The sequence below is a fragment of the Arvicanthis niloticus genome, chromosome 21 (genome assembly GCF_011762505.2).
Source record: "Arvicanthis niloticus isolate mArvNil1 chromosome 21, mArvNil1.pat.X, whole genome shotgun sequence".
NCBI lineage: Eukaryota > Metazoa > Chordata > Mammalia > Rodentia > Muridae > Arvicanthis > Arvicanthis niloticus.
Genome location: NC_047678.1, coordinates 7,806,954 through 7,820,544, shown reverse-complemented (window position 1 = coordinate 7,820,544; position 13,591 = coordinate 7,806,954).

The following is a 13,591-nucleotide window of genomic DNA, read 5'->3' as shown; positions in this document are numbered from 1 at the left end:
AGATAGCCCTTGATCCTACTGTTCGAGGTCTCACATAAAGACAAAGCTGTACATCTGCTACAAATTTGTAGGGATAGATTCATTCCATGCATGCTCTCTGATTCATGGTTCAGTCACTGTGAGCCTCTACGTGCCAAGGTTAGTTTATTTGTAGGGTTTTTTTATGGTGTCCTTAACCTCTCTGGCTCTTTGAATCCTTCCTCCTCTTCTTCCACAAGATTCCCTGAGCTCTGCCTAATGTTTGACTGTGGGTCTCTACATTTAATTTCATAAGCAGTAGGGTGTAGCCACTCAGATGAGTGTTCTGCTAGCCTCCTGTCTGCACGTATAGCAGAGTATTATTAACAGTGTCAGGGTGGGCTCTCTCTCATGGCATGGGACTCAAGTTGGGCCAGTCATTGGTTGGCCGTTCTTTCACTTTCTGTTACCTCTTTATTCCTGCACCTCTTATTGGCTGGAAACATTGTGGGTCAAATGTTTTGTGGCTGGGTTGGTTTCCTCATCCCTCCATTAGAAGTCTTGCCTGATTACAGTAGTTGATAGTTTCATATTCCATATCCCTTAATGATAGGAGTTTTAGCTATGGTCAACCTCATAGATTTCTGGGCACTTCTATTGTCCTTGTTTTCTAGCTTACCCCAGAGACCCCTCCCATACTGGTTCTAGTTCTTTCTCTCAGTTCTATCTCCTGTTCTCCTCCCCACAATTCATTCCTTCTGCTCTTCTTCCCACCCCCTCTTCCAACCAGTTACCTCACTCCATTCACCTCAGATGTCTATTTTATTTCCTCTTCTCAGTGGGAATCAAACATCCTCCGTAGGTCCCTACTAGCTTTTTTATGTCTATGGATTTTAACATGGTTATCCTGTACTTTATAGCTTCTATCCATTTATAAATGACTACACACCATGTTTGTCTTTCTGGGTCTGGGTTACCTCATTCAGGATGATCTTTTCTAGTTCCATCCATTTGCCTGCAAATTTCTGATGTCATTGTTTTTAATCACTGAGTAGTATTTAATAGCTGGGTAAAACTGACACGTGAGTAACACATGTGTAAATGTACCATATTTTCTTTATCCATTCTTCAGTTGATGGACATCTAGTTTATTCCCAGTTTCTGGCTATTACAAATAAAGCTGCTTTGAACATAGTTGAGTGACTGTCCTTGTGGTACAATGGAGCATCTTTTGGGTATATGCCCAGGAGTGGTATAGCTGGGTCTCAAGGTAGAACTATCCTCATTTTTCTGAGAAAATGCCAGATTGATTTCCAAAGTTTGACTCCACTCGCCCCAGCAATGGAGGAGTGTTCCCCTTGCTCCACATTCTCACTAGCTTAGTGGAGGTCTTCTCCATCCCAGCTTCTCATTTTTACCATACTTAGAACTCATGTTGTCCAAATTTGTTCCTTCTAAAGTAAGAAAGTCTGAGTAACTAGAAGTTACCCATACTTATTATACAGCCAGTGTATCTGACTAGGGTGTTCAGCTTCTCCTCCTTGAGTCAGTATTGGGCTAGTTCACTGTGATTAGGGCTTCCTTAAGAATTTTTTTTAAAGCACATTTCCTTTGTGTCTGCATATGTAAAAGAACTATATTGGTCATCCCAAGGGAAACCGCTGAAATTTACATTTCCTTATTTTAGAAGATGCACTGATGCTTTCTCTCATGTTTCAAATATAAAAAGTCTTCTAAAGATTTTTTTAAAAATATTTATATATGTGCATGGGTGAAAATAAACTTCTAAAAGTAATTTTTGTATTTCTATGTGTATGTATGGGTATCTTCAGAGGTCATAAAAGGCTAGTGGATCACTTGGAGCTAGTGTTACAAATGATTGTGTGCTGTCCATGTTAAGAGTTGGAAACCACACTCAGGTCCTTTGGGAAAGCACCTTAATTCCTAAGCTATCTTCCAGCCCCAACTTCCTTTCTTTTTTAAAAAAATACATTTTAAATGTTATGTGTATGAGTTTGCCTATACATATATATGTATATATGCATATACACACATGTACCACATGTATGGCTAATGGTCTTGGAGGCCAGAAAAGGGTACTGGATCCCCTGAAACTGGAGGTACAGATGTTTAAGACACTGTGTAGGCACTGCAACCCAAATTAGTATCCTCTACGAATGAAGGCCATGATCTTAAACACCGAGCCATCTTTCCACTACACCTAACTTTTCTTTTTTTGAATATTGTTAAATGTACAGAAAAATTTCAAAGATAGTACTGTACCAGTTTCTCCTAGACCAGCAATAGCATATTTTTCACAAGAATAGAACCAACCGTCATAACCAATTGAACCGCTCACTTTTAAACATTAAATCTCTTCTCTTCCTGCATTTCCCCTTGCAGGATCTCATCAGATGAAAGGCATACTGTATTTATTTCCAAGGCTCTTTAGGTGTTTTCAGCTGTGTGTCCTTCAGCATCCACATTGATGCTGCATGATTTTTCTTGTTTATGATGACATTCATCATCCAAAGAGCACTGCTTTTAGAGTTTGTAGAAATTCCTGTTTGGTTTTTCCCAGATGTTTTCTTCTCACAATTGTGGAGTTGATGAGGTTTTAGAAGTAGAATAGAAGAAAAATGCCCTTCTCCCTGTATAGGGAGGAGACACTGCCAACATGCTTCGTGAATGATAGTGTTAACCTTGTTTATGAAGTTTACTTCTTGAAATCTAGACCTGTCCCCACATTTGAAAGCAAGTCAGCAAGTAGAGGTCATGTGGAGGAGGTAGCCAGTTAAGTACTGTGTTCTGGAGAGAGCAAGGTGTGCAATTGTTTTACAGAACAGCTTGTTTCTTCTCCCATTTATTTGTTCACTCATTTGCATAATTGCCAGCTCATAGATATGTACTCTGTATTTTGGGTTGCAATCTACTGCTCTATTATTTATTTTTTTGCTCAAATAATTTTAGTTCTGGCCTTTGTGGGAAAAATCATGTTGATCCAAACGTCCTTTTGGTAATCCCCATCTCCTTATTTATTATTTCTTTACTTTCTAGCCCTTGATGTTTCAGGCTTATCTTGATTATTTCTGCCCTTAGTTCTATAATCACCCATTTCTCCAAGGATTCTTCTTGCCTTTCATTGTTGAATAGTATTGAAAACCAACATGAAGGCACTGTGTATGCTCGTTAGTCCTGGAAAGTTGTAGCTTCTCAATGGGCAGAGCTAGGAAACATATATATGAACATTATCCCATGCGGGTACACATTTACAAGATCATTTTCACATCTATACATCTGTATATACATTAAGTTAAAGGTGAGGCAGTGAGAAGGCTTCTGACTATAATGTGGCACTATGCAGTTAGTCCCATTAATAACCTCTACTAGTGAGTATCACATTGACTATTGTTGACTATTCTCCAACAACTTAACTTACTCAGTTGTCAATATCAGACTAAGTTTTTCTTATCTCTCTAGTTTCTATTCCTGGTTCAATAATTTCATTCTTTTAAATAAAGATGGAGACAGCAAAGTATAATTTGGACACACTGCAAAATAAATCTCTCAGCATGTTTCCTTAATTCATCAAAATAGATAAGTATACATTAGCAGATATCACATCTGTGCACACCTGGGATGCTATGGATACTTATTAGGGGTATGAGGTCTGGAGGATTTATGAAGGCAAATTTATAAACAAATAGATATAAACTTGTAGTCATTCAACATTTCAGGACTAAAATTTTGTTCTGTATATAATAATTTAAAAAAAACTCAGGGGAATCATTAGTTCTAACCATTACTGGCTTAGAAAAAAAAGAGAAGATTTTATAAATGGTATTTCATAAAGTCACACATGAGATTTCATACTTGGAAAGTAGCAAAAACGATGGTAAATGAGATTTAAAAGTGAAATTATAAAATGAGATAGGGTAAGTTTGGGATATGTTGAACTGTTGCATAAGAAGTTGTTTGAACAGAAAAACAGCTTAATATGTTTCTGGAATGCAGAAATAGCTTAATGTGTTTCTGGAGTGAAATAAAATTCAGTTTCTCTAAAAAATGGTGATGTGAGTGTGTTATAAAAAGCTTCCCCCTCATTAATGCAAGCACGTGAAATGATGACTGCACTTCTAGGAAGGTCTACCGTGCTTTGGGAGAATTGATCACATTCACCGAAGTGAGTTCTGCTAGAGCTCAGTGTGTGCAGTCATTTTTATATGGAGGTTAAAAAAAGAAACAAACCAAAGAAAATCACTAAAGAAAGACTAATGACCTTTAAAAGTCACAATTAATCTAAGGCATTGATGTGATATGTAGTGTGAAGTGGGACTATGACATATGTAAAGATTCTACAAAACTTTCATGAAAACATGCTTCTCTTGTTTATTGCTTGTCACCATTTCATCACCATTTCATCAGGGTCTATAGGTAAGTATTCTCGTTATGGTAAACCATCATGGGAAAAGGAGGAGAGTGGACTAGGGAAGTCACCAGTGCTGTGTTAGGTTGTCAACATTCATTTCTACAGGCGCATCATCTACTGCCAAGCTTTTGTCATCTCACAAGATTTAAGATTGGAGGACAAAAACCCACGAGAGACTTAAAAAAAATCTCAGTAGAGCAGAGCAGTGGTTCTCAACCTTCATAATGTTGCAATTCTTTAACATAATTCCTCATGTTGTGGTGATCCCCCAATCATAGAATTATTTTGTAACTGTAACTTTGCTGCTGTTATGAATAGTAATATAAATGCATAATATGCAAGATATCTGACATGTGATATGATCCCCAAATAGCTCAAAAGCCACATGTTGAAAACCACTGAGGGAGTGTTTGAGATGGAAGTTCTGATTGAGCTGGATTAAGTGATAAAATGAAAGAAACAGTGAGATCATATAGAGAAGTTGAGAAAGCTTATTTTGTTTGTAGCATATTCCTGAAACATTTGATGTAATAGTGACATCTATCCAATGCTTAATTTTATAATTTGTAAAATATCCTTAATATGTTAATATGAACACGCAAAAAGAAAGGATCCCGGGGGAAATGTAGGTGATTGCCCAAGTACAAATCTTGGTCTGGTGGTTGTGTTGGGTGATAGAGAATCATAGAATTATTACCTTGCAAGAAAAAAAAAATTACAAAATAAAATTTTTGAGGTAACCTTTCCAGATATTAAAAGCTGAATCTTTAAAGGGTACAGTTCATCTTTGTTGTAAAAATGGCCATCAAATATCTCTTATTGATGTGCCATGAATCTGTCTAATTGGGTAAGTACAAAAATAGATTTTATCTTCCTATTTTTAGTGGTGAAATTTCTCTCTTTCATGGTTTCAAGCCAAGGAATGACATTTTGCATTCTGCAACTAAATACTGCCAAAGTATATTTATATAATGGTTTTCTCTTTGCTAACATTTACACAGCCATTGTTTTATCCCGAGTTACCAAACAGGAGAACTAGAAGATATGAAACACATTTTCTTAGGACTCCTGGAATGAAATTGTTCTTTTACATGTTTTATCAATAATTTACTCAGATATTTCATCTCCTCAATCCAATGCATATTGTACCATTACAGTTTTATTCCTAAGGTAAGATAAAATTTTAATGAACAGAAACAATGAATCCTCATCAGAAGAAATATTTCATTAATGAAAACTCATTTAAATTTAATCCAGTCTAATTCAACCATTACTGGTATGTGGTCATGTCTTGTATTCAAGGAGCAGAAATTATTTATGGAATGGAACCCACTCAGAGCTTATCACTCTGCTGGAGAAGCATGAGGTGAGAGAGTTAAGATAAAAACTAAAGAAATTATGACATAGCAAAATATGATGGTGCTAGGAGATGGAAGACTGAATTGTGGAAGTTCAAGTGAAGATGAATCCCTAAGTTGGAAGAACAGGAAAATTAGGTGATGTGGTGATAAGTTAATAAGGATGGAATGAACCTGAAAAAAATAAACAGAACATAGTGAAAAATGTTTAGATGTAGTCATGGGCAGAAATGAAAGTACTTATGCTGAAGAAGGAAAAGGGAAAGAAGGAAGGAAGAAGAAGGAGAAGAGGAAGAATAGGAATAATAATAATAATAAGAAATTTCTAAATAAGGTCTTGCTATGCAGTATGGTGTGGCCTTAAACTTGAAATCTTCATGAGAATCAAGCTTACAGCATGATACACTAGACTTGACTGAAGACATCTTCGTAAATCAGAGCTTGAATCAGTTTACTACAACAAGAACAATAACAACTACTATTTCCTCCTTCTCCTCCTCCTCCTTCTCCTTCTCCTCCTCTTCTTCCTCCACCACCTCCTCCTCTTCCTCCTCTTACTTCAACTCCTCTTTCTCCTCCTCTTTCTTCTTCTTCAAGTCATAAATATCAATGGTGCTTAAAAGTGTCTTGCCTTTACTTATGATGTCTGTAACAAAAAATTTCAAATAACCATTGAATTTTAACTTTTTGATGATGGTAGAAAGAAGCCATTACTAGGAAGCAGATATTGAACAATTTTTCTCATTTATCCTTCACAATGCAGAGGTAAGCCCAGTTACCATACTTTCCATTCTTTTTGTGAGTAAAATAATATGGTGAGGAAACAGAGTGCTTAATACTGTATTCCTTCCTAAGAAATGGTAGTGTCAACACAAACCGAGAGACTGAGATTTGATTCTATGCTGCCAATTTGAACAGTTATACAGACTCCTTATTAGATGAATGGGTATGATCCTTCTAATCTTCTTTAAATTACTTTTCTCTTTTCTCCAAGGTAGGTAGAGTACTTAGAACACACAAATCATGTGCATGAGGCTTATTTTTAACACTTAGTCTACAGACTCTTTAAAAAGTAAAGCAGGCATAAAGTATATTGTTATAAGCATAGCAGGGAATAATTTCGTTAGTCTTTCTTAACAGTCATAGGAAAGCTACAGGATGAGAAAAATATTTGCCAGATATGCATCTGTAAGAGAATTAGTGTCTAAAATATATGAAGAACTCACAAAACAAAACATCAAAAAAAAAAAAAACCCAAACAAACAAACATCATAATTAAAACTGGGGCATGGAACTTTAAAACAGAATGTTTTCAAAAGAAGAAACATGAATGGATGAAATGCATTTAAATGTTCAGCATCCTTATTTGTGAAGGAAATTCAAACTAAAACTACTTTGAAGGTTTACCATAGACTTGTAAGACTGGCTATGGTAAGAAAAATGAATAGCAAAAGCTAGCATGAATGTGGAGGCAAGGGCACTATTTATTCACTGTTTGTGAGAATAAAAAATGGTGCAGCTACTATGGAAATCAGAGTGAGGGTTCTTCAAAAAGATAGAAATAGATTTATCATGTGATTCAGCTCCATTACTGGTAGGCAAATACACAAGGGACTTCATACTTCACTGTGGTGATACTTGCTCATCTATGTTCATTGCTGCTGTATTCACAATTGCCATGACAAGGAAATAGCCTAGTTGTCCACCAGCTGATGAATACATAGAAAGAATGTGCATTTATATAATGGAGTACTATTCACCTGTTGAAAAAAAAGAAATTATGAAATTTGCAGATAAATGGGTGGGACTGGAAATAATCCAAAGGACATAACCCAGATATAGAAAGACAAACATCACATGCTCTGTTTCTTCTGTGGTTGCTGGCTTTCTATCTTCAGAAATGTGTTTAAATTGGAGTTCTCATAGAAGTCAAGGAACTAGGAAATGGCAAGGAAGGTGACTTTCAGGGCAGGGAGACCCAAAGCAGCTAGCAAAGTTGGAATGGGAGACAATGGAGCTGTGAGAGTTAAGTGGGGTGGTGGTGTGAGGGAAGGAGAAAATACAGAAAAAAAAAAAAAAAAAAAAAAAAAAAAAAAAAAAAAAAAACCAAAACCTTACACTAAGGATCTTTGAAGAGCCATATGGAAACCTAATACTGTAGAAATTCCTAAAATGCATCCGTATACATGTATAAAATACTTTAGGTAAAGTTACCTGTTAACAAGAGGACAATTCTTCTTCCAGACACCATAGACCATCAGATAAGCCCAGTATGAGAAAAGAGTTACTTTTTTTTTTTTTTTGAGTTGTTGATCAGTGGGGTCCCATAGACCATCCAACACTACAGACTATTGCTATTGCTTTTGGAACTTGATGGTCCGACTCTATTGCTGAAGACACTACAGAGTCCTAGGACATGAGAAATCAAGCGGCTACTGGCCTAGAAGCTCAATCCCCATTTGCCAACTTCCACAGTGCTGCAAGGTGCTATGCAAGCTACTTGGAGAAAAGTAATCTTCAGTGACTTTTATGTATTATCCTTGAAAACTTCACTATCAAAATATCCAGCAACTGGTCTGCCGCTGGTGCAATAGTGACACAAATGTTCTGGTAGTAACCAACCACTTGCTGTCGGGATTTAAGGTTTGCTTCACAAGATGGAAACTTGTGGCTGTCACTGTTAATAAGGCCAATAAACTAGCTGGTAGAGTCTTCTAGGGATAACGGTGAAGAACTCAGCTCTAAATAGAACATTTGTGTCACATTCTCCCTCTCTGACTCAAAACAAAACAAAACAAAACAAAACAAAATTTAAAAAAAAGTCAAAACAGACCCAAAATACCCAAATAAACAAAAATGTCTTGACCATGAGTGTGTGTGTGCATACACACACACACACACACACACACACACACACACACACACACAATCCAAACCCCAATACATGGAGTCTGTTTTGTGCTGGGCAACTACTTTTTGACATGGAGCCTGCCCTGGAGTGTGGTTGATATGCCCAATGTCACTCTGTTGGAGAAAACAGATTTTTACTTCCCCAGAAGGTATCAATTGCAAATAGCTTCTTGGAACTCTATGTACACTTCCCCTTCTCCATGCTGAGATTTTGTCTTGTTTGAACTTGTGCAGATCTCAGGAATGCTGAGGATGACTTTTCTTGAAGGCCAAATGTAAAAGTATTTGCAAAAGAGAGGTCCATGGAAAGTAAGCCTTTCAAACACATATAAAAACAGAGAAAAGAAAAATACAGATTTCCAGAGTAAGATGTTAAGTGTACAGACAGCTCAAACAAAGGCAGTAATTCTTTCCACATATTGCACCTGTTTTAATTTTAATTAAAGTGAGTTTCAAGGTTAGTCCTGATCTCTGGTTGCACTTTAATTATCCTCCCAACATTGTCTGTCTGTGTTATGATCCCTTTAACAGGCAGGAGGAAATAGACATTTAATTAACCAGATGCCACTCAATAAATCTTAAGTGTTAGTCTCTGTATCAGAAGAGCGAATGCTAGCCAGTGAAGAGAAAGCTTGGATTTACCATGATTAATGTGATATAGTTTAGAGTTATTAAGACAACTGATGCTCTCTAAAGTAAAACCAAGAATGCACTTTAAAATTTGAGGTACAGAAGGGGTTCTTTTGGGTTGACAAGCAACAATGTGAATGAAAAACTAGATAATGATGATTTCCATCTTTGAACTTACCTATTGCTTTAAAAAAAAAATGTATTTGTTCCAAGGGTGGCACTTTCTTCAAGTAAAGGAAGCTAATTACAGAATTAGATTAAACAAGACAAACCTGAAAGATGCCTGGCATTTAGTTTAATTAATAGACATTCTTTCTCTTTGTAACAAAACCCCAATTTTTTGTTCACTTTCTTCCTGGGCACATTTCTTTCAAGGGATGCTGGGCTCTCCCCCAAACAAGATTATTTATAACTACTTGACTTAAAGAAACATGATTATTGGATCACATAATAAGAATATGTTTAGTTTTGTAAGAATATTAAACCATTTTCCAAAGAGGCTGGTCATCTTATATTACCACCACATTGTACAAGAGCCCTCATGCACCCATCAAAGTAGTGGCATTCATTTCTCTAAGCAATTGGAAGAACCACATGCAATTTCAAAACACGGGTCAATGACACATGAAGGGAAATCTACTGAGGGCTCTGAGATTTATTTTATCTCTAAAAGGAACATAAAACAGAGTAGACATATCTAATGCTTCATGGAATACTTTCAACTGAGCAAAGGTCTTGAGGCTAAGAAGTGAAGTGAGTCTCATGGTTGAAACAATGGGGAAATTGGATAACACAACAGAAGATAAAAGAATTTTTTGGATGACGTCATTGAATTACTCATCCCTTCAGCTCATCCCTAGAACTACTTATCGCAAGACTTGTAGCTGAATGATGACAATTCTTGTGTTATAATCTTCAGGCTGTAAATTTCCTACTTTGCAAATACTCTACTTGGTACAAGGGCTACTACCTCCAGGGTTTTATTTAACCACACCCTAGTTTGACTTATCCCCAAGTTCGTTCACTGATCTCCACCAAAAATGATCTTTCCAGTGTTTGCTGAAATCTCATATTCTATGCAAAAATCTCCTCTGAACTTCATTTAAGTAGTCCTTTCCCTTCACTCATGAAGGAGTGCTTTTCAAACCTTAATGCTCTTTTTTTCTTTATTTTTTCCTTTTATTGAAAATAGATTTTTTTCTCTCACATAATGTACCCTAATTATCCACTCTACTCCTCCCAGGTCCTCCCCACCTCCCTTCCCATCCAGATCTATCCTTCTTCTCTCCTTCATTAGACAACAAATGGGCTTCTAAGGAATAATAGCCAAATAAAATATAATAAGATACGTTAAAAACTATCAGAATAGGACAAAACAAACAAACAGAAACAAAGGAAACACAAAAAACAGATGCAGACACAGAGACCACTCATTCACATACTCAGGAATGTATTTTTATGTTCCATAAAAGACAGTAACCTGGAAGCAGTAATACCCAAAGGACCTATAGGAGGTCATGGGGGGGAGAGAATGAGGGAGAGAGAAAATAATGTGAAATAAGAATTAAAAATAAAGAATAAAATAAAATAGAATAAGAAAATCCCTGAAAGTACTTTATGAGATAAGAAACCTTCAAAGATACCTTTGAGTACCTTTTCTGCTGGCCATCGACTGCTGGGCATGTAGCTTGCTCTTAAGAATAGTTTGTTTTCCTGGAGAAACTCCTTTGGAGGAAGCTAAATTTTCATTTGCAAGTGGCTTTCAATTGGAGATTGCTTCTGGGTTGGGGATGGGAGCATGTGTCCACTTCTCCTTTCAGCTCTAAGACTACCCTATCTGATTCAGACCTGCGAAAGGCCCCATGTTTGCTGCCTCAGTCTCTCTGGGTCCAAGTTATCCTTCTCAGAATGATTTTTTCTAGTTCCATCCATTTACCTGCAAATTTCATAATCTCATTTTTTAAAAGCTGAGTAATATTCCATTGCATAAATGTACCACATTTTATCTATCCATTCATATGTTGAGAGATATTTAAGTTGTTTCTAGTTTCTTGCTGTTACAGAAAAAGCATCAGTAAACATGGTTAAGCAAGTGTCTCTATGGTAGAATGAAGTGTCCTTTGGGTATATGCCCAAGAGTAATATAGCTGGATCTTGAGATAAATCAATTCCTATCTTTCTATGAATTACCATACTAATTTCCATAGTGGTTGTACCATTTTTCAGTCTCACAAGCAATGGATGAGTATTTCTCTTACTCCACATTCTTGTCAGCATGAGCGGTCACCTGTTTTTTATTGATATTACCCATTATAATTGAGATGAAATCTCAAATATTAATTTCTATTTCTCTGATAACTAAAAATGTTGAACATTTCTTTAAGTGTTTCTCAGCCATTTGGGTTTTCCTTTTTTTAAAAAAAGCTTTTATTGTTTGTGAATTTTTAAGAAAAAATTAATACATATATGTATATACATACATACATACATACATACATACATACATACATACATACACTGTAGCTGTCTTTAGACACACCAGAAGAGGGCATCAGATCCCATTACGGATGGTTGTGAGCCACCATGTGGTTGCTGGAAATTGAACTCAGGACCTCTGGAAGAGTAGTCAGTGCTCCTAACTGCTGAGTCATCTCTCTAGCCTGGGTTTTCCTTTATAAGATGTCTCTGTTTAGGTCTGTACCCATTTTCAATTTGTGTTATTTTTTTTTATACCTAGCCTTTTGAATCCTTTATATATTTTAGATATTCACTTGCTATTGGATCTGTAGTTGGTAAAAATATTTTCCCTTTTGGTAGGATGCTGTTTTGTCCAAATGATGTGTCTGTCTTAGTCAGTGGTCTATTGCTATGAAGAGATACCATGACCATAACAACTCTTATAGAGCAAAGCTTGTGTTTGGAGCTGGCTTACAATTTCAGAGATGTAGTCCATTCTCATCTTGATGGGGAGCATGGGAGCATGCAGGCAGACACAGTGCTGAAAAAGCAGCTAAGAGATAAACACCTGAATCTACAGGCAGCAAGAAGAGAGAGACACTGGGTGACACACTTTATCCAACAAGGGCACATATACTTCATCCAGCAAGGCCACACCTCTTAATTCCTTTCAAGTAGTGCCACTCCCTGATGACCTAGAATTTAAATATTTGAGCCTGTAAGGGCAATTCCTATTAAAACTACTACAGCATCCTTTGCTAAGCAGAAGTTTCTTAGTTTCATGAAGTCCATTTATTAACAGTTGATCTTAGTGTCTGTGCTATCAGTTTTCTTTGACATTGCGTTCAAGGTTATTCTCTGCTTTTTCTTCTATCAAATTCAGTGTATCTAATTTTATATTGAGCACTTTGAACTATTTTAGAATTGAGTTTTGTGCAGGGTGATACATAAGCATCTATTTGGATTCTTCTACATGCAGACATTCAGTTTGACCTCACCATTTGTTGATGATGTTGTCGTTTTTCAGTATATATTTTAGGCTTCTTTATCAAAATAAAGTGTACATATGTATGTAGATTTATGAATGGATCTCTAATTCAATTCCATTGATTTACATGGTGTGTGTGTGCACCAATACTATGCTGCTTTTATTAATATAGCTCTGCAGTGCAGTTTGAGGTCAGGGAAGGTGAAATCTCCAGCAGTTCTTTTTCAAATCAGGATTGTTTATGCTATTTTTTTTGTGTGTATGCACGTGTGCATGTGCATGTGTGTATGTGTTTCCATATGAAGCTGTGAATTGTATTTGCAATCTCCACGTAGAGTTGTATCTGAATTTTGATTACATTGAATCTGTAAATTTCTTTTAATAGGATGACCACTTTTACTATATTAATACTATTGAACCTTAAGCATGGAAGATCTTTCCATTTTCTGATATCTTCTTTGATTTTTTCAATGTTTTAAAATGTTTATTATACAAGTCTTTTACTTGCATGGTTGGAGTTACTCTTATTTATTTTATATTATTTGAGACTGTTGTCAAAGCTGTTGATTCCCTGATTTTCAGTCTTCACTTTGTTCTACAGTCTTCAGGTGTATCTAGTATGAGTTCTTTTTTTTTTTTTTTCTTTTTTAATGTAGGCACTGAATACTATGAACTTGCCCTCACTGTGTCCCAAAAGTTTGGGTATAATGTGCCTTCATTTTCATTTAATTCTAGGATGTCTTTAATTTCTGTCTTGACCTATTATTCAGTCAGAGCGAGTTGCTCTGTTTCTATAAGTTTATAAGCTTTTTGGTGTTTGTTGTTGATATCTGGTTATAATCCATGGTAGCCATATAGGAT